The sequence below is a fragment of the Natrix helvetica genome (genome assembly GCF_964273705.1).
Source record: "Natrix helvetica genome assembly, chromosome: 5".
Taxonomy (NCBI): domain Eukaryota; kingdom Metazoa; phylum Chordata; class Lepidosauria; order Squamata; family Natricidae; genus Natrix; species Natrix helvetica.
In genome coordinates this window covers 40,428,056-40,455,874 of record NC_138551.1, presented here as the reverse complement: position 1 = coordinate 40,455,874, position 27,819 = coordinate 40,428,056, and the positions used below count along the sequence as shown (strand labels likewise).

Sequence of the window (27,819 nt, the reverse complement as noted above, 5' to 3'; positions counted from 1 at the left end):
TACCCCCAACAAATCAGGTTCCGATTCATGCCTGGGAAGAGTATTTTAGGGAGCTTTATACAAATCCTAACTATGTAACCAAGGAGAGCCAAGCTAGTTTGGACCAAACTCCTTACTGTCCCCCTGTTACACCAGAAGAGATATCCCGGTTGATCGGAGCCCTAAAGGCTAAGGCGGCATCTGGGTCTGATAATGTCCTGCCAGAAATAATCAAAAAGAACACCAGTTGGTGGGCTCCACTTTAAGCATCACTGTTTACATTTATAGATAAAACAGGCCATATGCCTAGAGATTAGGGAGTAGCAATTATCATACCAATTTATAAAAAAGATAATAGAAATGACCCAGGCAATTATAAACCCATTAGTCTTCTAAGTGTTATTAGTAAACTGTATGCCAAACACCTAAATTATAAACAAGATTGGCTAATTTCAGGGGGGATAATCAAAGACGAAGAAGCCAGTTTTAGAGAAGGAAGATCTACGGTGGATCATATCTTGGTACTCCACCATTTAGTACAAAAATACACATATTAAAAAAATTCTCTCTTTTTGTGGCCTTCCTTGATTTTAAGCAGGCCTTTGATTCAATATCCAGGATCACCCTCTGGGAGAAATTAAAATGCAGTACTATCGATAAACGCCTCCTCTTCCTCACACAAAAATTGAATGCCAATTCCATCTTGAAAGTAAGGTGCAATCCCAAGGGAGTTTAACCGGCTCAGTAAGGGTACAAAAAGGGGTACGGCAGGGTTGCATCTTGTCCTTCCTCCCTCCCTCTTTAACTTCTATATTAATCCCCTGATTGATCTCTTACAGAACCCTGATTTCCATCCGCCTAACCTAGCACAACGCAAAGTGCCAATTATCTTATATGCTGATGATGCCGCTATCATTTCACAAACAGTCCTGAAGAGAGTAATTAGGGCAACACACGGCTATTTCAGGCAAAACAAGCTGGTCCTTAACTTTGATAAATTGAAATTTTTAGTTTTTGCTAAAAGACCAAGCCAATACTCCTGGAAAATAGAAGGACATAGTTTGGAACAGGTTAGAACATTTAGATATCTTGGAGTGGTTTTCCACTCGCAAGGGACATGGAAAGCATACCTGGATCACACATTGCGAATGCATTTCTTTCCAGAGGGACTGTCCCCACTAGTGTTGACTGACAATTTCCCCTCCCACTAGAAACAGGCAATTGATCACAAGCTGGGCTCTTATGGGCTCTTATTCTTAATGTCCCTAGGCTTTGATCAAGCAAAGCAAGTAGTAATTAATAGAATGAAGGACATGGAGTTCCAAGGAGTAGGGACAGAATCAAACAGGGTGTGTGGGAATCGGCAAGATATCTAAATGACAAAACAAAGAATAGCTTTCTTCAGAGCCAGATTTAACATTCTTCCTTCAGCACTTCTCCGGGGCATGTATAAAAGAACACCTATAGCAGAACGGGTCTGTATATGTGGTAAAGGAGAAGTGGAAGATAATTCACATGTTCTATTACTTTGAGCTATACAGAGCTTGTAGATCTGCACATATTCTCCCCTTATTAGAGAGATTGCCAGGGAGGACAGACAATTTTTATCTAGGCTTTCTCTGCCACTGGTAACTCGGTTATCAGTGGCAAAGTTCTGTGCTGCTGCAATATCGATAAGAAAAAAACTGGCTACAGAAGTATAGTTGTCATCTTGTACCAATTATTTTGACATATCTCTTACAATCTTTGGACCATTGTATTTACTCCTATAATCCTTAACAGCATTGCATCCAGGTAAACCAGGAAGTGACCTGAACAATTGAGAACATGTATGTTATTTTCCACTATTAATGTCAGTACTTTTTAACATATTGTAAAAACTAATGTGTATTGCTGGTCTTTGACCGTAATAAAGATTTACTTACTTAGTTAACAGGATTATAAAAGCAGTTACCATACAGATGGAGATTTTGTGGAATAGTTTACGTGGATTGACATTCTTCAAACTATTATTAATCAAATAGCATTTTAAAAAAATTCTTACTAAATAATGTTCAAGTCTGTAGATAAACTTGTTATTATAAGCTTTATATACCTTTATCCAGTTTCAGGTATCCTTAACTGCTGAATAGATCATGTTGATAATGGAGTCCTTCTTAAACAACAAAGAGAACCCATGCTCAAGGAAGACTTGGACATCTGTATCAGTTACAACTCTCAGTAGATGAAGATGCTTTGGCAGAAATAATCCATTCTGTTACTGTTGCAATATGAAAGTCCAATATTGTGGGGGTCCAAGGATGGTTTCTTGAGAAGATTGTGCACCCATGCCTCCTTCAGGCCAGATGGTAGCACTCCCTCCAGCACAGAAGCATTAATCATCAGTTGGACCTAACAACATGGAAAATGGATCCCAGAACACCAGTGGCCAGGCTCATAACCCCAAGGACCCTCACTTCAAATTCTTCCCAGGTAACAAGATGCAGATGTGTCTATCACCTCCAAAGTCTCTGCCCTGCCAAAATCCAAGTCCAAGCAAAGTTGACTGATGCTCATCTAACAGATGTTGAGAATATTCCCCACAGCAACCCCTGTGGTTACTTTTTATTCAGAGGGACCTGGTTCCTTTAAACAGGGCTGCCAGTCAGACCTACAGATGCAATAAGGATGGAGAAATAATTACACTTTACCACTCTTATTGCCACATGTGCTATTTTCCCCTATCTCTCATAAGGTAAAAAGGTTTCCCTCACACATATGTGATAGTTGTTCCTGACTTTAGGGGGTGCTGCTCAGTTCCGTTTCAAAGCTGAAGAGCCAGTGCAATCTGAAGACATCTTTGTGGTCATGTGGCTGACATGACTAAATGTCAAAGGCCCATAGAACGCTGTTACCTTCCCACCAAAGGTGGTTCCTATTTTTTCTACTTGCATTTTTACATGCTTTCAAACTGCTAGGTTGGCAGAAATTGAGACAAGTAACAAGAGCTCACTTTGTTATGTGGCGCTAGGGATTTGAACCTCCAAACTGCCAACCTTTCTGATTGACAAGCTCAGTGTCTTAGTCACTGAGCCACCATGTCCCTCCCTCTCATACACATACACACACACACACACACACACAACTGTGGTTTAATGGTTTTATTAATATTCCCCCACAACTCAAAAACATCAAAAACCCAGAACTGTCTGAATTAAGTCCAGCCACCAGCAGACCAATTCTAGTCCGCAGAGCAATCGCCAATGATTTCACAAGGCACTTGAAAGTTTCCCAATCAAAATAAACAAGGCAAAATTAAGTCCACAATACAAAAGGGTTTACGCAGGAAGAAAACTCCAGATTTCAAAAGGTGTGATGCAAGTCAAGGTACAGTGTCAATCAAAAGCAAAGCAAGAATCACAATGACCTGAAAACACACAGCTAGGAAATGAATACATTGTTCCCAGCTTCACCTCCATCTGTCTGCTATACTAAATAGCCAGCTTCTGGTGCAGCCCTTCAAGAAATACAAGGCTTTCTCCTCACAAGTAATCTGGATAACCTTCTCTGGTCCTGCCTTTTTTCTGCCCTACATGTGTAGATGCAGAAGGAAGTTCCTCTTTCTCATTGCTGACTGGCTGCATCTGCATGCTTTTCCCACCTGAATCCTCAGGGCTGTTCTGCTGCTCATCCCAATCCCTTTCAGAAGGTTGCTTGGTTGACCAGCCCCACTCCAGACATGCTTGGAATTGGTTCATCCTTCTCCAACTTGACATCTTGAAAGGCATCTGGGGAAGCATCCGGGAGAGTCATCATACCACAGGATAGAGCCTTTTATTTCCTCCAGGGCACTCTTAAGTGTCTCTTATGTCTCTTCATCTTTCTGAGTCTCTTGGTGAACCATGGGACTCTCTGAGAACCATGTATGCATAGAATCTGCAGAGGCAATATTAGGCCCATGGCCTGCTCATTTCAAACTGTGACAAGAGCCTCTGCCAAACTGTGTCGCATAATTTTGGGGAAAACCCCAAGCACCCTCTGAAACCACACTGGGTCCATGCTTGGGATGAGTGTCCACTGCTTGTGGTGGGGGGAAGCTGTAGAGAACTCCACTGCCATTGAGTCAAGGAGTGGTCTGTTCATTGCAGGAGAATGATGTTAATGTTGCCCAAATCCAGATCCTGACACCATTGCCAGGAGGTAAACACAGGTTTAATATGTGACCCCCATGTGAGTAGGACCATCAATATGTTGGGCCATGTCCATGACATTCCCGGGGGCAATGGCGGACCTTCTCGGAGCTCCTTAGAACGATGGGGCTCCCTGACGGGGGTAGCGGGTATTTTCGGCCCCCACCTGTCATTCTGGGGGCCTGGAACTGTTGAGCGGTAACCCTGGCTCCTGTTAAGAACAGCTTGGCCCCCCTTGGGGGGGCCAGGCAGCCAGGAGGACGGGAGAAGGAGGGAAGCACGCCGGTGACAAAAGAGGTGAGAACGCACCCAGAGGCTGGGCCGCGGCAGTGGAGCAACGGTGAGGAAGTCTGCGTGGCTGCCAGGGCGGCGGAATAGGGATTCGGCAGGAGAACGGCTTGGGAGCAGCACCTAGACGTTTGGGGGGCGATGCCTGGCCCTACGGCCCGACCGGCAGTGGTGACAGCGGCGGCAGCGGCGGAAATGGCGCTGGAACATCGGGCGCCATGCCTTCTTTCCATTTCTCCGGCCGTGGTGAGCTGCCTGATTGGGAGGCCGGTGGGGGTTGGAGAGGAGCCGCGGGAGCGAGGAAGGAAGCCAGGGGGCCGCCGGAGGCCATGGGCGGCCTCCAGAAGAACAGCAGGCCGGGAAACTGGCCTCGGCACTTTGTCTATCCCCCCCCCCCGCTGAGCTGCGATTTCCGCCTACACCCCAAGAACTGCTTCTGGGCCCCGATTGTGGATTATGGATTGTGGATTGTGGATTGTGGATGTTAGCTTCCTCTCCCCTCTCACTCGCTTTTTAAGAGCTCTGATTTCCAATTTACATCTTGTACTTGTACTTTGACACCCTGCTACAAATGAAATCCTGCCATAGCCATGGCTTGATACCAACATTATAATCTACTCGAGGTCTGACCTTCTACGACTGCGAGGGTCCCCTCTCTCGCAGGCATGCCCCCCTGCCCTGGCCAGGGCCCACCTCGATGAAGGGTTTATTAACCCAGAGAGGTGGAGGAAGCGGGGGATTAGGGTTTTTTTAGTGAAATGTTTTTTAAAGGTTTTAAGGGGTTCCAGGGTGGGGGGGAGGGTTACATAGCCTAGGGGTGTGGATATAGCCAGGCGAACAGGTGGGGTCAGGAGGGAAGGGAGCGGAGTGAGGGAGGTGGGGGAAAACAGCATTCCTACAAGGGGCTCTGCAATAACGACGGTCGTAGGGAGGGGCGGGCGCGAGGACATTAGAAGAACGTGTAGTCGGTTGGGAGACCGTGGCTGCTGGACACGCCCGGTCATGTGCACCAACCCCCGCAGTCTAGGTGGACAGGATCGACAGAGCCTGGGCCTTAGGCTGATGCTGTGTAACGCGAGGTCCGTGGTTAACAAGGCCCCCCTCATCAGTGACTTGATCACAGAGGGGGAGCCGGACCTCGCAGGAATAACGGAAACCTGGTTGGGCCCGGAGGGGGGGTTGCCCCTCGGGGAAATGTGCCCTCCAGGTTACCGTGTATTCCACCAGCCACGGGCCCAGGGTAGGGGCGGTGGGGTAGCGATAATTATTCGGGAGGATCTGGCACCGAGAGAATTCACTGTGTCGCAGATATCTGGGTGTGAGTCTCTGGGCATGAGATGGGGCCCAGGGAGACAGTTGGGCCTGTTGATAGTATACTTGGCTCCCCGCTATACATCAACGGCCCTGCCCGGACTCCTCGAGCGGATCGCTGAGATGGCAGTTGAAACCCCCAAGCTATTAGTGATGGGGGATTTCAACCTGCCGTCGATGGGAGAAGCAGCCGAGGTAGCTCGGGAATTCATGGCTTCCATGACAGCCATGGATCTGACTCAAGTAATTCGGGACCCCACACATGAGAGAGGCCACACACTGGACCTTGTGTTTGTCTCCGACCAGTGGACGAGTGATCTGGGAATAGGGGATTTAGCCATCACGCCCCTGTCATGGTCAGATCACTCACTTCTCCAGCTGGACTTCCCTGGCGCTATCCCCCGCCGCGGGGAGGCGGAACCAGATTGTCCTAGATGGTTCCGCCCCAGGCGTCTGATGGAACCAGATAGGTTCCAGGCGGAGCTTGGGCCACCTCCTGCAGACCTGTCCCGCTCCCGGGCAGAGGACCTGGTAGCTGCATGGAATAATGCGGCTGCCGGAGCCTTAGACCGGGTTGCGCCTTTGCGGCCTCTCCAGTGGCAACGATCGACCCAGGCTCCCTGGTTTAACGGGGAGCTAAGGGTGATGAAACGCCACAGGAGACGCCTAGAGAGCAAGTGGAGATCCTCCTGCTCCGAATCTGACCGAACACAGGTAAGAGCCTACTTAAGGACCTACCTTGTGGCAATAAGAGTGGCCAAACGCCGATATTGTGCCACCCTTATTGCGTCCGCAGAGAACTGTCCTGCCGCCCTGTTTCGGGTGACCCGCTCCCTTCTGTCACAGGGGCAGCGGGATCCCCCTTTGCAGGGCAGGGCAGAGGAATTCGGGGAATACCTGCAGGATAAAATTGATCAGATCCGGAGGGAATGGACCCCCTTCAGTGCTCCAGGGGGGGCGTCCGAGGCGAGTCTTGAGAGACCACGCTGGGAGGAGTTTGACCCTGTTGTCACCGAAGATTTGGACAGGTTGCGCGGGCGACTGCGAGCCACCACATGTTTACTGGACCCGTGTCCCTCCTGGCTTGTACTGGCATCCTGGGAGGGCTCACGAGGCTGGCTACTGGGACTGGTGAACGCTTCGTTGAGTGAGGGCCTTCTACCAGCCACCTTGAAAGAGGCAGTGGTGAGGCCCCTGCTCAAGAAGCCTTCTCTGGACCCAACAGAGCTAGCAAATTATCGTCCTGTCTCCAACCTTCCTTTCTTAGCGAAGGTTGTTGAGAGTGTGGTGGCTTAGCAGTTCCCGCGTCACCTGGAGGAATCTGATTATTTAGACCCGCACCAGTCCGGCTTCCGACCCGGACACAGCACGGAGACGGCCTTGGTCACGTTGGTGGATGATCTCTGAAGGGCAAAGGATAGGGGTTGCTCCTCTGTCCTTGTCCTATTAGACTTCTCGGTGGCTTTCGATACCATCGACCATGGTATCCTATTGCGCCGTCTGGAGGGGTTGGGGGTAGGAGGCACCGTGTTGTGGTTCCGCTCCTACCTCTCTGGCCGGACGCAATCCGTGTTGGCAGGGGAGCAGAGGTCAACCCCGAGTCCCCTTACTTGTGGGGTCCCGCAGGGGTCGGTCCTCTCGCCTCTCCTGTTCAACACATATATGAAGCCGCTGGGCGAGATCATCCGTGGTTTTGGGGTGGGATACCACCTGTACGCTGATGACACGCAGCTGTACATTTCCACCCCAAACCACCCCAACGAGGCCGTCGAAGTGATGTCCCGGTGTCTGGAAGCCGTGCGGGTCTGGATGGGGGACAACAGGCTCAAGCTCAACCCCTCCAAGACAGAGTGGCTGTGGCTTCCGGCTTCCCGGTTCAACCAGTACATCCCATCTCTGGCCATCGGGGACGAGCAATTAGCCCCAGTGGAACGGGCGCGCAATTTGGGCGTCCTCCTAGATGCTCAGCTGGCTATGGATGACCATGTGGCAGCCGTGGCGAGGGGGGCGTTCCACCAGGTTCGCCTGGTGTGCCAATTGCGACCCCTTTTGGACCGGGATGCCCTGCGCACAGTCACTCACGTGCTGGTGACGTCCCGCCTGGACTACTGCAATGCTCTCTACATGGGGCTCCCCTTGAGGTGCGCCCGGAGATTGCAGTTGGTCCAGAATGCAGCCGTGCGGGCAATTATGGGGAGAACGAGGTTCTCCCATACAACACCTCTCCTGCGCGAGCTGCACTGGCTTCCTGTGGCCTACCAGGTGTGCTTCAAGGTGTTAGTCACCATCTTTAAAGCGCTCCATGGCACAGGGCCTAGTTACCTGCGGGATCGCGTTCTGCCCCATACATCCCTGCGACCTATTCGCTCGCACAGAGAGGGACTTCTCCGGGTGCCGTCCTCCAGAGAGTGTCAGAGGGCGGCGCCCAGGAGTAGGGCCTTCTCTTTGATGGGCCCTACCCTTTGGAACGACCTCCCCCTAGACATTAGGACAACAACTGACCTCCGCTCCTTCCGTATGAAACTTAAGACCCACCTGTTCCGACTAGCCGGCCTGGCTTAATTTAGAGCTTCTCCACCTCTTGGGCATTTTTAATTGTTAATTTTAATTTTTAAACTTTAACTATCATTGGGGTTTTAATTGCTTTAAAGTATTGTAATTTATTTATTTATTGTTCCACCTCCTCCATATTGTATTGTATTGTTGTGACCGTTGCTAGTGTATGTCGCCCCGAGTCCCTTGGGGGAGAGGGGGCGACTAAGAAGTCAAATTAATAATAATAATTAATATGGTGGCCATGAAGTCCTCTGCTGCCTCTGTCCCAGAGCTTACTTCAAATGTGTAGCTTATTTTCTCTTTATTTCTTTTTTATTCTACTTTGCAGTACACAATTCTGTGGCTCAACTGTTTGAGGCATCTTACAGATATTGTAAATGAATATGTAGGACATCTGGAAATTTACTGTTATTCAGTAATAGGACTAGGCAAACTACATCTATGTTATTTTAAAATTAAGTGAGCAAAATTCAAATGGGTTCTTAAGTGGAGTATTGTGGTAAGTGAAAATGATTATTATATCATAAACATGGAGGTCTACTGTGAATTGCTGGAAGTCACTTCCGGGTTGCTCAGAGGGTCGTTTTGAGCACTCCGAAGGCTTCAGGGACGGTCCGGATGGTCCCTGAAGCCTTCGGAACGCTTAAAACGACCCTCTGAGCAAACCAGAAGTCATTTCCGGTTTGCTCAGAGGGTCATTTTAAGCGTTCCAAAGGCTTCAGGGAAACCTCCGGACGGTCCCTGAAGCCTCCGGAGGGCCTCCGGGGGGGCGGGGGAGGCTCTTTTCACCCTGCCCAGGCTCCTATAAAGCCTCTGGAGCCTGGGAAGGGCGAAAAAATGGCTTTTAAAAACGGTGAACTCAGCTGGCCAGCGCACGCATGCACGCTGGCCAGCTGACAGGGCAGCGCCTCGTTTGCCCTGATGAATGGCTCCGCATGCCACCTGTGGCACGCGTGCCATAGGTTCACCATCACTGGCCTATGCATAAGAATCTGAATGCTTGCTCTTTATTTTGTGATTTTTAGTTTCCTTATTGTATAACAAATTGGTTTCTTTTGATTTAATTAAAATATATATTTCACTTACTTTTAGAATTTAACTAAGTACCTACTCATATTGCAATATTATATTTCAGTTGGGAAGCACAGGACTAACATTTATATTCTGTTCTTCTCCAAGTTATTTCATATTAAAGTTTTGTCACTTGCAACTACAACATTGGCTATGTTTCCTAAGGATAATGCCCCAAATAGTATAACACTTCTGAAGAATGCTACATTAAGAAAGCTGTTATATCTCATGCTTGCAGTAAGGGTTTTTTTGTGGTTGTTGTTTGTGTTTATATATTTTGTACTTTAAAATCACATTTATGGCAATTATCCTTCTGTGACATTAGTAAAAAAATGAGAGGGAGGGAGGGAGAGAGAGATATGCTACTACAGTAAAATGTTTAAGAACTTTATTTGTTCTTATTGGGCAATCATAACTTCTGACCAGGAAAAGAAAGAACTAAAGAACTAAAATAAAATAATCAAGGAAGAGTATTTTTAACAGCATTTTGAAATTAGATATATTGTTACATATTTCATGACATTCATTGAATTCTGCAAGAAATAAGGTGGCATATAAATTTAATTAATAAATAAATAATATTTGTGTTCAATTATAAATGACACTTTATGGGGGCATAAAATTTATAGGGGACAATGATTCATTCAGATCAAGAACATACCCATAGCAAATTTGTGTGTCAGCCCTAAAGTCTCAAAATGGTCTCAGTCAGGCCAGCTTCAGAGCTGACAGTCGGTCCCCTTAATTCAGGGGTGTCCAAACTTGGCAACTTTAAGACTTGTAGACTTCAACTCCCAGAATTCCCCAGCCAGCTGGCTGGGGAATTCTGGAAGTTGAAGTCCACAAGTCTTAAAGTTGCCGAGTTTGGACACCCCTGCCTTAATTGAAAAGGAGTTCCTGGAAGAAGACAAGGAAAGAACACAGAGAAGTTAATAAGGAAAAAGCTAACCTCCTCTTCCTTCACCTGGGAGTCCCTGTGGCTTATTGGGATACTTGTCATGGAACTGCTTAACCAGTCTATCTGCCATCACACCCCAACTTTTAACCCAGGTAGCCTGAGATAATTGATATCCCTTCCACTATACTAGGTTTGTAATTGATCCCTATGCAATCTAGAGTTCAGGATTCTCTGTATCTTGTGGTGCGTCTCTCTCTCCACCACAATTGGTTTTGTGGCTGCCCAATCTACCATTGTGATCTGGGAGCCTACCAACAAGCTGCTGTTAAAGACTGGATGCACTTTCCCTAGCAAGTGAGGAAATTTAAGCTGTATGATAACAGGGTCGATCATTTCACTATGGGGAAAGGTCCTATGAATTTTTGACCCAGCTTCTTGCTGGGGAACTTCAGTTTTAAGTATTTTGTGGATATATAGACCTTAGTGCCCACTTTGAAAGGTGACTGGGGGGACTGGCATTTATTGTCTTGAATTTTATGGGTTTTTGCCGCTTCTCGTAAGGCGCACTTGGTATTTTCTCATGCTTCCTTCAGCGATTCCACCCATTCGTTTAATGACATGGATGAGGGGGGTTCTCTGGGCAGTTCGGGCATAGGGACGAACTCCATGATGCTGATGATTTGGAAATGGGTCAAACTGGTGCTGCTATGCACCACATTATTATATGTCACCTCAGTGAACGGCAGCAGCTCTGCCCGATTGGACTGCTGATAGTTGACATCGCACCTTAAGTATTGTTGAGTGTTCTTCCATTCTGCTGCACCATTCGTATTCATATGGAAAGCTGAATTGAGCCCTTGTGACGACCCAATGGATCGGGTGAACTTCCTCCAGAACGTAGTAGTGAATTGCACCCCTCTATCGGAAATGATCCTTCAAGGAACCCCATGTAGCCTACAGATCTGTTTTATAAACAATTTAGCTAGATTTTTTGTAGATGGAATTCCAGAGCAAGCTATGAAATAGGCTTGCTTTGAGAACAAGTCTATTATGGTTCAGATGACTATATTCCCTCCACTCTCAGGGAATAAATAAAATCCATAGCAATTTCCTCCCAGGGTCGGGATGGGTCTGGTACTTTCTGGAATAGCCCAGGGATTCTTCCTGGCCTTCTTGTCATGGCTGCACAGGTGACACAGCTTATTATGTAGCCAAAGTGCCCCGCTTATTTAGAATCATGGCTTTTCTGGAGCACTTGAATTCCAGGTTGTGGGACATGTACAACTATCAGATACAAGTGTGGCATAGTTCTTTGTCTAAGCCCTCGTTAAAAAAAGTGGGCTAGAAAGCACTCAGGCCAATGTCGTAGTTTTCTGGCAATTCTGCAAAATTTTCTAATATATTCTTTGGCTGGGCACCTCCTTTGCTTGATGGCGTTAATTTCTGCCTCCACTTCTTGGGCTTGGGCTTCATTTTCGAACCTATTATTCAATTCCTGGAGGAAATCATTGACATTCCCTAGTTCTGGCAGATCTTTGTTGTACAACTGAGTTACCCATTCCGCTGCTTCCCTGCATAGGTACTCCGTGATGGCTTGGATGATTTCTTGGTCATTGGCATAGACATCCTGATAATGGTCAATGTGGACCTACACCCAATTTAGGTAGAAGGCCAACTTGTCCTACCATCAAAAGCAACCCTAACCATGGAGGTATAGTCAGCCATGGTGGAGGTGGCACTTGACCAAGCCTTGCCCGGGTTGTAAGCCCAGCTAGGCAGTATTTGCCAAACCAGTAGTAACTGGGCTGCCCAGGAGGGCTAGCTGCCTCCTGCACTACGGAGGACTCCACTACTGTTCTGGACTCAACCCGATCATGGGAAGCAGCAGTGGGCTGGCAGCATGGCCCGCTGCAGTTGACTGGTCCGACCTGGGGAGACTCAGCCTCGGGCTGAACTGTGCTGACGGGATGACATGGAAGCCATTCTATTTAAATCAGAGCTAGTAACAAAACTTAGACAGAGTTTGTGATACATTAAAAGCTAGCAGATGTATTATGGGATAGATAATTGTAAAGCTTATCAGCTTTGGGGGCCACCAAAATAACTTGTTTTATTAAATAAATATGTGTGCCTCATGTTTTTCTTTGTAATAAGTTTTCATATCTACTTTGGGGTGGGGAGTACAATTGTATCATATACAAATTACATATACACAGCATATATCTTAAATTATACAATGACAAATATTCTTTTTGTGTTACTGTGTTTAAATCACAGCAGACTTAAATTGCAAATTTATATCAATTATTATCATTAAACCTATGTCACCTAACTCACTGAAACTTAGGAATTATAATTAGTCGAGGGTGCAAGAATTCACTCTTAAGCAACTGTGCCTCACCCTCTCCTGCCTTTAATGTAAATGTGTAATGATTAACAGTTGACCATTTATAAACAATATCAAAAATGCATACCTGAAACTCTCTGCCTCCTGTTGTATAACTGCTGGTGTAGCAAAGTGTTGATTCAATATTGAGATAAGATTTAATTTTTTCAAATGAACATATTCTTTTGAATTACATTCCTATCACAAGGAACACATCAGGACAAAGAGAAGAGGTTTTCCAAGTTGAGATTTGTTCTCCAGCACTGAAAAAACAAATTTATGACCTCAGTTACTCAGTGTTCTGCACTGTTGATTGATGTTATTACAGTTTACAAATAAATTACAAATTATGTACATTAGCTATAAAACAGTCTTTCCTGCAATTTGATTTTAATGGGGGCAGTTTGAACCTTGTTTAAACCAAGTTAAGGGCCTGTGTGTAGAGTTCACTTTTTGAGTAAAGTAAGAATTACCATATTTTTCGGACTATAAGATGCACCAAGATTTTGAAGAGGTGATTTTTTAAAAAAAAAAAGTTTTTGCCTTTCCCAGCCCTCAGGAGCACTCTGCAGGTCTCTCAAATCCTCTACATGTCCCGTTTTTCACAAACGCTGGTGTGCAGAGAGTTTGGAAGGCCTGCAGAGTGCTCCTGGGAGCTTGGAAGGGGAAAAACACCTGTTTTGTGAAAAAAGAGCTCTTTTTCACTCATTTTTGCTCTCCCCGGCCCCCAGGTGCACTCTACAGGCCTCCCAAATGCACTACGCGTCCATTTTTGTGAAAAATGGGATGCACAGGGTGGGGTTTCAGAAGGCCAGAAATGTTGTATTCAGTGTATAAGACGTACCAGATTTTCACCCTCTTTTTGGGGGGAAAAGGTACATCTTATACTCTGAAAAATATGGTGTATGTCACAGGGACGGCATCAGGATTTTAAAGATGCTTATGTGGGACACGGCCAAAAAAAGGTTGGGAATGACTGCTATAGATGATAATGGCTACTATTCACTGAGATGCTGATGTAGAACTTTATATATGCTCTATATCAGTGGTGGGTTTCAAAAATTTTTGGAACCTCTTCTGTAGGTATGGCCTGCTTTGTGGGAGTGGCTTGCCGGTCATATGACTGGGTAGGAGTGGCTTCGCAGTCATGTGACCGTGTGGGAGTGGCCAAGATGATGTCACTAAATTCTTTGCCCCAATAGATGATCTACAAAAAGATATAAAATATGAAACTTATTATTTTGTATACTTACTACTTAAACAAGATTAAAATAAAATTATCAGCTTTGGGGGCCACCAAAATAACTTGTTTTATTAAATAAATATGTGTGTCTCATGTTTTTCTTTGTAATAAGTTTTCATATCTACTTTGGGGTGGGGAGTATAATTGTATCATATACAAATTACATATACACAGCATATATCTTAAATTATACAATGACAAATATTCTTTTTGTGTTACTGTGTTTAAATCACAGCAGACTTAAATTGCAAATTTATATCAATTATTATCATTAAACCTATGTCACCTAACTCACTGAAACTTAGGAATTATAATTAGTCGAGGGTGCAAGAATTCACTCTTAAGCAACTGTGCCTCACCCTTTCCTGCCTTTAATTTAAATGTGTAATGATTAACAGTCGACCATTTATAAACAATATCAAAAATGCATACCTGAAACTCTCTGCCTCCTGTTGTCTAACTGCTAATGTAGTAAAGTGCTGATTCAATCTTGAGATAAGATTTAATATTTTCAAATGAACATATTCTTTTGAATTACATTCCTATCATAGGGAACACATCAGGACAAAGAGAAGAGGTTTTCCAAGTTGAGATTTGTTCTCCAGCACTGAAAAAACAAATTTATGACCTCAGTTACTCAGTGTTCTGCACTGTTGATTGATGTTATTACAGTTTACAAATAAATTACAAATTATGTACATTAGCTATAAAACAGTCTTTCCTGCAATTAGATTTTAATGGGGGCAGTTTGAACCTTGTTTAAACCAAGTTAAGGGCCTGTGTGTAGAGTTCACTTTTTGAGTAAAGTAAGAATTACCATATTTTTCGGACTATAAGATGCACCAAGATTTTGAAGAGGTGATTTTTTTTTAAAAAAAAAGTTTTTGCCTTTCCCAGCCCTCAGGAGCACTCTGCAGGTCTCTCAAATCCTCTACATGTCCCGTTTTTCACAAACACTGGGTGTGCAGAGAGTTTGGAAAGCCTGCAGAGTGCTCCTGGGAGCTTGGAAGGGGAAAAACACCTGTTTTGTGAAAAAAGAGCTCTTTTTCACTCATTTTTGCTCTCCCCGGCCCCCAGGTGCACTCTACAAGCCTCCCAAATGCACTGCGCATCAATTTTTGTGAAAAATGGGATGCACAGGGTGGGGTTTCAGAAGGCCAAAAATGCTGTATTCAGTGTATAAGACGCACCAGATTTTCACCCTCTTTTTTGGGGGAAAAGGTACATCTTATACTCTGAAAAATATGGTGTATGTCACAGGGACGGCATCAGGATTTTAAAGATGCTTATGTGGGACATGGCCAAAAAAAGGTTGGGAATGACTGCTATAGATGATAATGGCTACTATTCACTGAGATGCTGATGTAGAACTTTATATATGCTCTATATCAGTGGTGGGTTTCAAAATTTTTTGGAACCTCTTCTGTAGGTATGGCCTGCTTTGTGGGAGTGGCTTGCCGGTCATATGACTGGGTAGGAGTGGCTTCGCAGTCATGTGACCGTGTGGGAGTGGCCAAGATGATGTCACTAAATTCTTTGCCCCAATGGATGATCTACAAAAAGATATAAAATATGAAACTTATTATTTTGTATACTTACTACTTAAACAAGATTAAAATAAGTACACAAAAAAATTAAAAAGCTACTTACAGAAGGAAGATGACTGTCCTTGCCAGTCTTCAATATCACTACTCCAATGAATGGCCTGCACAAAGAAGAGACACAGAAATGAACTCTTTCATTGCATGCACTGCATTAGGATGAAACCAGCAAACAAAATAATAGAAAAGGAAGATGACTGTCCTTTTGTTTGTTGAAGTCACCCACTGACCACTTGCTCCAATGAATGGCCTGCACAAAGAGATACAAAAAGGAAGACTTTCATTGCTTGCACTACTATATTAAGGATGAAACAAGTACACAAAGCAACAAAATAGCTACTTACATAGGAAATATGACTGTCCTAGCGGTCATGCTCTGTTGCCTCTTCATCCTGTTAAATAATGTGAACTGCAGAAGAAATAAAACAATATTGGACTCGATTGTAGTTGTAAGCTGAGGACTACACTACAGGTAACAGAAGGGACCTCTGTTTTCACCCAACAATGTACACCGCGTGACCGAAAGGGGGTGGGCGGCGGTGGTATGATCTAGCGTATGCCAGCCTGCGGCTTTCGCGAGGGAAGGCCTGAAGGCTGGCATACGCCGCGTGGCCAAAAGGGGGTAGGCGGCGGCGAGAGGACGAAAGGGGGTGGAATGGAAACAAGATGTGACTTGAAAGTCCCATAAAACCAATTAAATCTATTCCTTGGCAATCAAATGTTTTTCTAATGTACTAATGAAAAAAACTGACATAAATTAATAAAATAGGACTTCTGGAAAGCAAATATTTAACTTTGTTAGTTGTTAATGCAATTGTCAATGCAATCCTTTTTAATATAAATCATAGAAAAACACTTCCTGATGCCAAGAATTTTTAGCTTGGTGGTTTGTTTATTGCTAGCTAAGATAAATTGAACTGAGTAAATGTTGAAATAGTCAAAAATCTGTTATGAAAGAAAATGGTTAAAAGTACAGTGACATTGCAGTGCAATGTGATATCAAAATATATTTGTTGCAAAGATGATCCAAGTTAATTTTCCCAGCTTAAAGACTGTATTGTTAACTGCAACACTAAAATGGGTATTTTGGTTTCATTGATTTGTTATTTTTTAGAGATTTCAAAAGATTGTTAAACAATACTTAAGGTGCGTTGAGTTTGCTACATTAGGTTAATAAAGTTATTATCCTGGATCATGACCATTGGGATTTCCATACTTTTCTCTGGAGTGCAGAATTTTACCTCAATAAAATGGAGAAATTAAAAATGTACATTTTTTTCATCTCCCATGTGCTTTGTTTTAAATTTAAATTGCACATTTCTATTTCTTCCTCCCAATTTGATGTGACCTTCCAATCCTTTCTTTTGCTTGATTCTTACTCTTTGCAAGTGAATAGACAATAGAAGGTTACTACATTACAATTTATTACTGATCTAACCCAGACTTTATGCCTATTTATTGGTTTATATGGTTGCTTAGGAGCTTGCATGGAGAAAATATTCTAAGTAATTAATACACTCTGCTATCAGTTATCTAATAAGGTTGTGTGACTCCTAGCAGCTGGAATTATTACAACTTTTTCTCCAGCTAGCAAACCGTTTTTCTCCAAATGGTTAAGCAACCTTCTGCATTAATATGACTCTGGGATTCTAAACAATTCTTTTATGGGTAAGAAAGCAGACTACGTAACTGTGTGAACTATAGTCCTGCACATTGGAAATTCATCTAGTTTTAAATGTGTGGAGAATAATTAAAGTAGATCAAGACAGTGTAACTGGAATGCATGAAAAATGTGAATAGGACTGTAGGAAATATTTAAGAGAATTCAAAGATAAACTGAATTCTCTTGAATATTTCCCAACAGTCCTATTCACATTATGGTCTTATGTCAGGGGTAGGTTTCAGCAAGTCCGCACTGGTCTGCGCAGACCAGTTCGAAGAATTTAGCATGCTTTCCCGTACCGGGACTTCCGGAGGCCCTGTACTGGAACGGTCTTTCCCCTGGCCTACCCTCCCTGCTCCCCCGCCCACCTACTCACCGCTCGCTCACCCTGCCAGTCCGCACCGTGCTTGCCCCATCCACCCACTTCCTTTGCCTGCCCAGTCACTACTATTTGTTCTGTAGTGAACCTTAAAATGCCATGGAAAAAAAAAAAACAGCATCAGTACATTATGATTGATTTAGAATATGGGTGCATTTTTTTCCTGAGTGGGTTCCATTGGTTATGGCTGGAACTACATGCTGGCATGTAAGTTTAAAAATGCTAATCTTCCTTCCTTCCTTCCTTCCTTCCATCCTTCCTTCCTTCTACAATTTCTTTTTTTCCATCTGAACAGTGTAATTATATCCAGATTTTAGTGAAGATACAGCAAGCATATTATTCTTCAGTTCTCACTACTTTCACATAGTTTAGTGTTGTTTTTGAAAGGCCCTTCTTTTAGATAAAATGGTGTATGAATCATTATTATATTGTTCTTTTGTCTTTCTTGTGAAACTTAATTAGAGCATATTATTCCTCTTTCTTCCCAACCAATTTGCAAGGTTAGTCAAGTTGAGATACCAAGAATTCTGATGGTCATGTGGTCATGTGGCTTCAGGGTTGAATGAGATTTTGATAGCCAAAACAGGCTCAACATTTTTTGTATGGGTTCTGTTTGGGGAACATACAAAGACTATTTATTTTTGTTGTTTAACTAGGACAGATAGGATATTACAGAATGAGTCACCCCCTCCCATTTTGGAAATATTCAAGTCTATTTTTTCATGTGACAACACTGAAGCTACAATGTAAAGTAGTGAGTATACAGTGTAAATGCAGCACAATGTCCCTCAAAAATGACACAACACACAGCTATTAATGTCTAAACTGCTGGAACAAAAGTGAGTACTTTATTATGATGGAGTTAATGAATAACCACATATGAAAACTATGTAATGAGTCTAGGCTAATTCCTCATCTGATCCCTCCTCTCATTTGCGACGGCTGCTCTCTAACACCAGTGGTTAGCAATGTCTAGAGGAAACCAACCACCTTTATGCAATAAAGGACACTCATCAACTTGGTCACTACACATATACACTCATACTTCCAGCAGCGATGAAACAGGATCTCCCCGCTCCCAACGACCCAGACGAGATGTTGATTTTTTTCAAAGATGCATTCAATTCATTTATATAATTTTCTATATGACCTAGGGCATCCATAAGTAAAATGTACCTAAAGATAGAAAAATAAACCAGAGAATACAACAAGCCAAAAAAAATCATATAATGGCCATATAATTAAACAAAAGTGAGTACTTTATTATGATGGAGTTAATGAATAACCCCCTATGAAAACTAATCAATGTGGAATTTAATTACAGGGAAGCACATAGGTCTAAAATAATAGAATACATTGTGCTAACACTCTAACCCTAACCCAAAGGTAGATGGTTGACTACCTTCTATCATCTCAAGGAAATATAGTCAACAGTTTTTTGTGTAAACTAAAAATATTTTTCAGTAGACAATTCTTCTGTTCAAATATCTGTTGCCAAACATTAGACTCTCTCTGTGTGCTTTATTGGAAAGAGGCAGGCACAGAAACAAATTGTCCTTTCAATTTTGAAGGTGGAAAGGATTCATCTTAACTTTTAATGCTTACAATCTGTTATTGAAATTTGGTAAAAAACTGTAAATAGTATTACATGCAGTTCAGAGTGGGCTTGGAAAGAGACTGTGGAAGAGCTACAGGTGGCCCATGTGGATACATGGATTCCAGTGTTACACTGTAATGGGATCACAGGAGGAAGATGTTCAGTAAGAGGAAGCTAATTACATATTATTATCCTTCTGCTGAGACAATTATATTTCATGGTGTCTGTGATCAGATTTAACGTGGTTGTTTCCTATGTTAAATAGGCATTATGTAGAGTTCAATCATATTATCTGTAAAAACTCTTATTAGAAGACAGTGACAATTAAGTTACAAGCTACTCTTCATCCTGAGTTCCAATTAACAAATTATAGAAGAGTGATGGTGGATGTGTCCCATTATGACGTTACCCTTGTAGATAAGAATTGTTCTGGATCCTGTAAGAGTTACTGTGCTGTACATTCAAATTCATATGGCATGTCCTTTGTCAGAAAACCACACCCTAATCAGGTTTCCACAACCCACACCTTTTTTTTATCTGCTCAATAATCAAACAAACATGTCTTCCATAGTAATCACTGCACCCACTGAAACATTTCAATGTTATCATGGCCTAGAAAATTGCCTGTTAAGTCATGTTGAACTTTGTTTTTAATAAATACAGAATATTCTCACAGGAAAAAAAATTCCCCACTCTTCTGAAGAGTGAAAGGTCAATAATTACATCCCCTGAGATAATCTGGTTTTTCAAAAGAAAAATGTGAAATCATCATTTAAATATGAAAACCATTTAGTTTAGGTCTTTTGGGCTAAATTGCCAGGTCCACTTAGAAGTTAATTCTGAGAGCAGATGTTATTATCACATTCCACATGCATAGAAATATTATTTTGCATTTGGTCCCCCACATCTGCATTGGTCATTGTATATTCTATAAAAATGTAGCAAAAAACAGAGTACGAATGGGACCAGTAATACTGAAGGGTACCCCAACCTGGAATGATTTGTTATATTTCTAGAAAAACCCGTTTTTATTCTGTTAACAAACTCCATTAATGATGGACATTGTGTGGTCCTGAAAATATTCATGGTTTCCAACTCTCTCTGTTCCTAGCAAGTAGAGCTAGTGATGAATGATAACAACTGAAGTTCAGTCACGTCTGAAACTCCACATATTGAATGTTTCTGATATACATGTAGTAAAATCAGCAGGAATTATGTTTAATTTAAAGTCCCATTATGTTTCAAATGAGTGGCAAATACAGCAATTATACTTGTAGACATCATGCATGAACGTAATAGTATTGTCTTCCTTAATTGCAAGACCATAACTGTAAGAATCACCGGAGGGTCTTCCATGAAACAAACCAATTCTGAGAAAGTTTTCTCAGGATGGAAGCACACCGACTTTTGCCAACGCGCCCCCTTTTATTGGTTACAAAAATGGGTGGTTACAGAAAGCAAACAAAGGAATCATAGGGAAGATTATGATTTCATACATAGCAACACTCTACACATGATTATAAAAATTAGTTACAAGCCAAAAATATCGCACCTAAAGATGAAAGCTTATTCTAAAACCTCCCCTTCGTTGCAGGCAGAAAGGAATGTCAAAATGCTATCTGTGATAGACTCCCTCTCGGTCCAAGGACAGCCAGAGAGAAATGTATTTCTTTGAAGTCTGTATGTGTATCCCTTTTTGTGTATTGATACCAAAGTATGTCTCCACAAGGCACCAGGCTAATTGAAGATTGCAACACATAACTATGTATTGCCATTGGGAGTCTATTTTTTTAACTTAATGTTCACCATTGTGTCCATTCTCACCACCATAATACCATGCCAATGTTTACAATAACCTAACTGTATGGAAGAATATTGGGAAGGAGGCCTATGAGTGGTTTTTTTTAGAAAATACATGGAGCATTCTGAGAGATAACAAAATAAACCCGGACATGATTTTGTGACATCTATAATCTGGAATAAAAAATGATTTTGCTGAAGTATCTGTAAATATAATATCTGAGCCATAAAAATGGTTGATCAAGAATCCACAGTGTGTTATAAAGTGGGTACGTAGGTCCATAAGGAAAACATACTTGCATTAAGTACATCAATTTTTATATGATTGGTAACTTATTAATGCCAGCTTTATTGATAGATTGTTTATTGTTGTTTACATTGCCTTTTATTTAAAAAACATTGTTATGTCAGATAATAGATAATAGGTCCTTGATATCAGCCATACTTTAGGATTCATTTTGGAAGAATATACAACACTTCATGTGCAAAGTAGAAATACTGAAAGACAAATGAAATGATTTTTAATAGTGGTGGTTCAGTCAGTCCTGAACTTCATGGAAGAACTCATGGAAATATCCAACATGAAGTAAATGTTATAATTAGTGACATTTAACACTGTGTTAAATCATTACCTTAACAAAATACCTTCTAGAAGCAAAATTCCCAATGAGGAAGTTTAGGATGTTTGGGAACATGTGTCACAATTCATTTGTGGCATTGTCCATTATCCATAGATTTTACAGAAGTGTGCAGCTCTCTTTAAATCCATTGGGATTTGCATACAGCATTGTATTTGTCTTCTTACCATTTCTATAGCATTCTTACTACTTTATAGTCCTAATTTTAATCTACTCACTGCATTATTTTTCAATTGGGTGCCTCCAGTCCAATAATACACAAAAAAGTAAAATAAATTAAAGGCAAGGAATAAGATAAAAGGAATATTAACCCAATCTTAAATTTACAGCAGCATTACTTAATATAACTCTTCATGCCTTTCTCTCCTTGGAAACCATCTTTACTTCCACTACATCTATTACTGCTTCAAATATTGTTTCTTATTCTTTAAACTTCTTTCTTTTTTGAGAGTTTGATCAGCTCCATCCAACCATGAATTTCTCAGTCTTCCTTTAAAGTGACAGGCCACTTGCAAGTATGTCCTAGTTGGTGGAATGCAAGGTAGACTCCAGATTACAGATTCTAGCTTGCATAGCTACTATGAACATCTTTAGAGTAAAATTGGATTAGATTGCACTCACAGAAATTGGCCAAATTTTTCAAACCTGATTGGTATTTCATCTTTACTATGACCAGGGAATGTTGCATAAGATAGGATGTAACTAAGGCTAATATCATTTTTCATGATTTATGTGATGAAAAAAATTAATTGCCAAGATGCAGCAGGTTTCATACTAGGAAACTGAAAACAAAAGAACTAAAAATTTATAAATTATTAATATCTGGAATAAGGTATATAGTTAGAGTCCCACACTAAAGATGATGTACAGTATATGTGTTTTAGGGCTATATTTTCCATCTGATTCCCAGCATGGTGAATGCATGCCATCAGTTTTTAGCAATCATGGCCAGAGACAGCTGTGAGGACTAAAAAAAGATTCAGGGGGCATTTGCTGCCTTCCCTAGCAACTGTTTCATATCTGCAGATACTGTTTCTCCCCCTCCCCCCAAATGTTGGCTTTGCAATGACTAAGCAGGATTCCTGGATTTGTAAACTAGAATGCTAATGAATCACGGTTGTGCCCCAAACTCCTTTCTTTCTATCTTATTTCACTTTTCATGCAACCAGTAAGGAATAGCTTTATATAATGCCATAAATTGGAATTATGATTGAGCAAATAAGCAAGCCTGGATTGTAAGTAAACTCTAAACAAGAGATTTATATTATTGGCTTCAGAACACTTCATTATTTGAACATACTAAATGGTAACCGGAAGGTCTGGATACAAAGTTAGCCATTTCGTATTTAATAATCTACTTTTGTGAAACAAAGAAAACTCAGCCATGGACATGACCCAGATTACCAGTGTCCCATCGCATAATGGTGGGCATACTTCACCATCAAGGCAATGGCAGGGCATTCTGGAGTTGATGTATTATAGGTTGTCATCATTCCCCTGCCATGGTCAGGGGGATCATCAGCCCAAGCCAGAGTCATCCTAAGACCTTGCTGTCTTATGACTTGCATCATGACAATAGGATAGCACAGCATCAATACTTTCCTACTCTTAATGCAGCTGCAGATTCTACTCTTAATCCAGCAATTCTGTTCTGAATGATTTAAACCAGGGGTGTCAAACTCGCATTGTCACGGAGTTGTCACATGACGCATCGCAACTTTTTTCCCCTTTGCTAAACTGGGCATGGGCATGGCCAGCGTGTGAGGCATCCAGCCTAGGGGTCTCACATTTGCTACCCCTGATTTAAAGTCTGTTAAGAAGAGGCTTGGGAAGTGAGGGTCCAGGTTTTTCTCACAGTTCTCCCTTTGTTCCCACTCTCCCCAGCAGTGACAGGCAGTTCCATGGGTCAGCCAAAGAGAAGGAGAAGTGATTGGCAATGCTCCTGCCAGTTTCCCACAAGCAATATTAATAGGGAAACTGGTAGGAAGTTGAAACTCGCTCTCATTCCCACAGCCTTTTTGCCCACCTGTCATCATTCTCTGTTCTGTTTCTTTGTTCTGATAACAAAATATCTCTGAAAGCATGACTTAGAGTAGATCATGGGTTGACCAGTACTTAATGAAATCAGAAAGTGCTCATGGCTTCTAGGTAGGGAACATTTCATGCTTAAACCTTTGTGGAAAAAGTTTTTATATTTAAGTAAATGATTTTATTGCAAAACCAACCTCCATTTCTAGCCGCTGATTATGGACAATTATTTCCACAAACATTTCTATTTGATTGCTCAGAATGAAATCCTCTTTGAATTTGATGGTTTTTGCTAAAAGTCCTGAATAGATTTTCTTCACTGAACACATCTGATTGTCTTAAAGTAAGTAATGTGTAAGTAATGGCTTCTAGCACCAATCAGAATCCTAATCTTTGCTCTGGTTCAAAGACCTGTCAAAAAAAAGTGAAATTTTTAAATGGTTGTATCATTTGTAGGAATTGTGAATATTTCTGGAATGAAAATCAATGAATTCTAATCTGAATAAAAAGGCTTTAAGATGCTGATGATAGAAATAATGCAATACAGAAATTAGTCTTTAGCGTTTAAAGGATGGCTTTAAATGGAGATTAAGCTATCCCTGTAAAATCTTATATGTATTTTATATGTAATCTTGTCCAGTATTGCTTTATGGTATGTAATAGTGTTTGTCGTAACGGTATTTTTGATATGTCATATATTTACTCTTAGAACTGTAAAAAATGATATAAAACAATATAGAACATAAATTATGATAATGATGCTGGTTTGCAGATTTGTTTACAGTTTAATCATAGTTATACATATATCCCCAAAGATGGATCCCTATGGATGAAATTGGAGCTTCCAGAATCTCCAGTTAGTATAGCCAGCCACACTGACTGGGGTATGAGCATTGTAACTGGACATATCTTGGTATAGTATATTGGATACTATCTCGGTATAGTACATTGGATAAGGCAGGTTTAGGGCATTCCTATTATAATGAGTATAATACATGATAGTAGGTTATCTCTGTTTCTGGGAAACTAATGATAGTACTGAGGTCTTCCACAGTTACCAGACTGGCCCAGAATAAGCAATTACTGCAATGGCTATGCCACTAAAATGATTTTTGAAAAGAACATTGCAAAGGTTAGAACATTTCAACCTTGTAATTCATGTATTGCATTTTGGAAGTGCTTAATAGATTTCTACTTCTTATGCTTCATGGTAATGGCAGAGTAAAGGGTAAACTAGACTTCTTCTACTAGAGTTTCCAAAACACTGATTTCATCTTCCTTTTCAGATTATCATTTTGTCTCCAAATCAAACTGCATATGCCTGTTTTTTCTTTGGGTCAATAGTCAATGTCTTCTATTTGAGGAACAAAGCAATGATTGTCTGTACAAATGCTGTGAATTACAAGAATTACTTCTTAATCTTTCCTGTTGATTTTGGATTATCTATTCTATATGTGGGTATGTGATTGCTCCATGCCCTTCATTAGCATAAAGCTAAAAGCTTTAGGGTTTCAACATAGCATTATTTTAGTCAGGTAGTTGGCTGAAGAAAGGTAGCATTCTTAGTTATTATCTCAAAATTGTTTGGTGAAATGTGTTGAGGAAGAGGGAATAGCATCAGCTAGACATTTTTTCAATTGTGGGAAGAAATGGAATTTGTTTTGTGCAATGGTTACATTTATAGTTGGAAACTAGGTTTCGTGAACCCATATTTTTCACTCAAACACACATCTTTCAATCTCTGTTTACTTGGAAGAAACTTTTGTGACAGTATAGTTTTAGAAAAAGGAAATACAATTATAAAGTATATTCCAAAGATACAAGTTATATAGATAAGATTAAGATGTAAGAGATAGGGAATAAAATATAAAATTTAAAATTAGTTAAACATCTCATAAAATCCAAATCAGGGCAGAAGCTCAAATATAAATGATAATACAACACTTTTAGAAAATAAATATATTGACACATGTATTATTAAAGGCCTGTGATGTGTTACTTAATCTAACAAATTTTCCCTCTTTATGTTATGGGACATTTTACAGTAACCAGAGGAAAATCCACTAGAAGTTCAAGTTACATACTAATATTGTGTTTAATCTTGATGCCAAGTGATGTTAGCTAGCATTTTACAGACTTTAATTCCTTCTATAACCAAATCAATCAGGATTAATAGAAAAATAGATACATAACATAATATTCTTTGGAATTGACATTCTGGAATTAGAATCAGGTAAATTGGATTTATTTGTTTTAAATATTATTGTATCTGTAATATGTTTTTAAAACATTTGGTTCCTACCATCCTTACTACATTGGATTGGTATCTTCATTCTACTACTAAAATGATTACAGATAGGTTTATTCTACATCCACTAAATTACATTATACATTCCACAGTGATGTCTATTGTCTCTTGTAATTTTCAATTAAATTCTTGCATTTTGGCTCTTTTTATTAGACAATCACAACATATTATGAGTGTTATTGAAGTGGTTACTAAACAAGCTTTCAAAAATATGCTTGTGCTATTTTGTTATTTTGGATAATTATTTAATATCACTACCAGAATTTATAGCATATAGCTATGCAGCAATATATAGTTTATTCAAGGTATGCTATGCATTAGAAATCTAATTTCTGTTGGATCAAAATGATTATGGATTACTGTAAAAAATTGGGATTTATTTAGATTATGTGTATTCTGTTCAGGTTATGTAGAATATTGAAGATTACATTATTCTTGAAAATATTACAATATGTTGAACTACTTATAAATCAGTGGTTTAAATTACCTCTGAATCTTTGGAGCAAATATACTGTAATTAAAATGCATATAATCTCAATGGATGGATGTGTTCAGATCCAGATGCTTATCATCTTTAGTTCTGGATAGGGTTGCATTACTCCAGATAGACCCAGGCGCAATATGGGGTTGTTTTCTAGACTCATGACTCCTGCTCAAGAGATGGAGAAAACATTCCAGATCTATCTTATCCTCTTCACCAGACTTATCAATTGCCAAATCCACTTGGGAGCAAATGAGGAAGGAGTGATACTCTCTGTTATGTTTCCAATGACTTCCCTGGCCATCTTTTTGAGCAGGAACAAGGGTATCTGGTGGTGTGATTCTTATGGACAAAGTGGCCTAGAAACTCTGGCTTTGAGGGGGAGAAAGTGAGAGATAAAAAGGCTGTGAAGCACTGAGAAATCATAACATTTGAGAAACTTTTAAGAAACAGCCTCTCCTAATGGAAGATCAAACAGGTTCCTGACAAACCTAGCTGACAACATGATCACCCAAAAGGTGGAAGAGGTAACTAGAGGGTCAGCTATGCTGGACTTAATTCCTACTAATAGGGATGAGATGATTGAGGGAATGGAAGTTGTAGGAACTTTGGGGGAGAGTGACAATGTCATACTAGAATTCATAATGGAGTCACAGGTAAACGAGATAATAAAGGCCCAAACAAAACCAACGAGAGACCCCAGAAAAAAACAGCATGGTTGCACAGAGAGCTCTCAGAAAAACAGAAGAAGAAAAAGCACAGCCTTGTTTGTTTATTAATCCCAGAAGCATCACAATTAAAATAAAGCATACTATATGACATAAAATTTAAAATAAAAATGCAATATTAAAATATGTACCTTAAACAGATCTTGTCTGGAAACTATCAACATTAACTTACAGCACGCCCATGTTGAGAATGCTTTGTAAGATTTCCAACAATAATTAGAATATTTGATTTCTTGAGTGATAAGAAAAGCTCTTCATCCTGTCAAAACATTGATAATTTTGATTACCTTCTGCACACTTAGGAGGTAAGTGGCCATTCCTTACATTTTACAGAAATGTGAAATGTAGATTGAAAATTCAATTATCCAAGACCATTTTGATACCTGCTGGAATGGATTTCAGGTTTGTGTCTGTTAAAGATGCGTAATTTCTCACCCATTAAGCATCCTTCATGTGTCTACACAAGCGAATAACTTTCCATTGGGTAAACCCAAGTTACAGAATGCAAAATTAATAGGCTTTGTCCCAAATTGTGATTAAAGATAGTCCATCACAAGCCTTTACTCCTGCCATGCCCTCAACGCAATTAGAGGCTATGTAAGCAGCTTTGTGCTGATGGGAGAGGAACAATGAATTTAATTGGACATTTTTAATCATTAAACAAGAGCTGGAAAATTATCCAAAAAGAAAAAAAA

The 27,819-nt window shown here is 41.0% G+C and overlaps 1 protein-coding gene across 5 annotated transcripts in view; it reads left to right on the top strand.

The window, feature by feature from the left end:
• The window catches only part of LOC309393570 (beta-galactoside alpha-2,6-sialyltransferase 1-like), a 71,213-nt gene that overhangs the window by 13,605 nt on the left and 29,789 nt on the right, over positions 1-27,819 (top strand). For 2 of the 5 annotated variants that reach the window (XM_081955913.1, XM_081955911.1), the window contains exon 2: positions 21,050-21,206. The exons of the other annotated variants lie outside the window; for them this stretch is intronic. The gene's annotated coding sequence lies outside the window, so the exon portion shown is untranslated. The remainder of the gene's footprint in view (positions 1-21,049; positions 21,207-27,819) is intronic. 5 annotated transcript variants of the gene reach the window in all.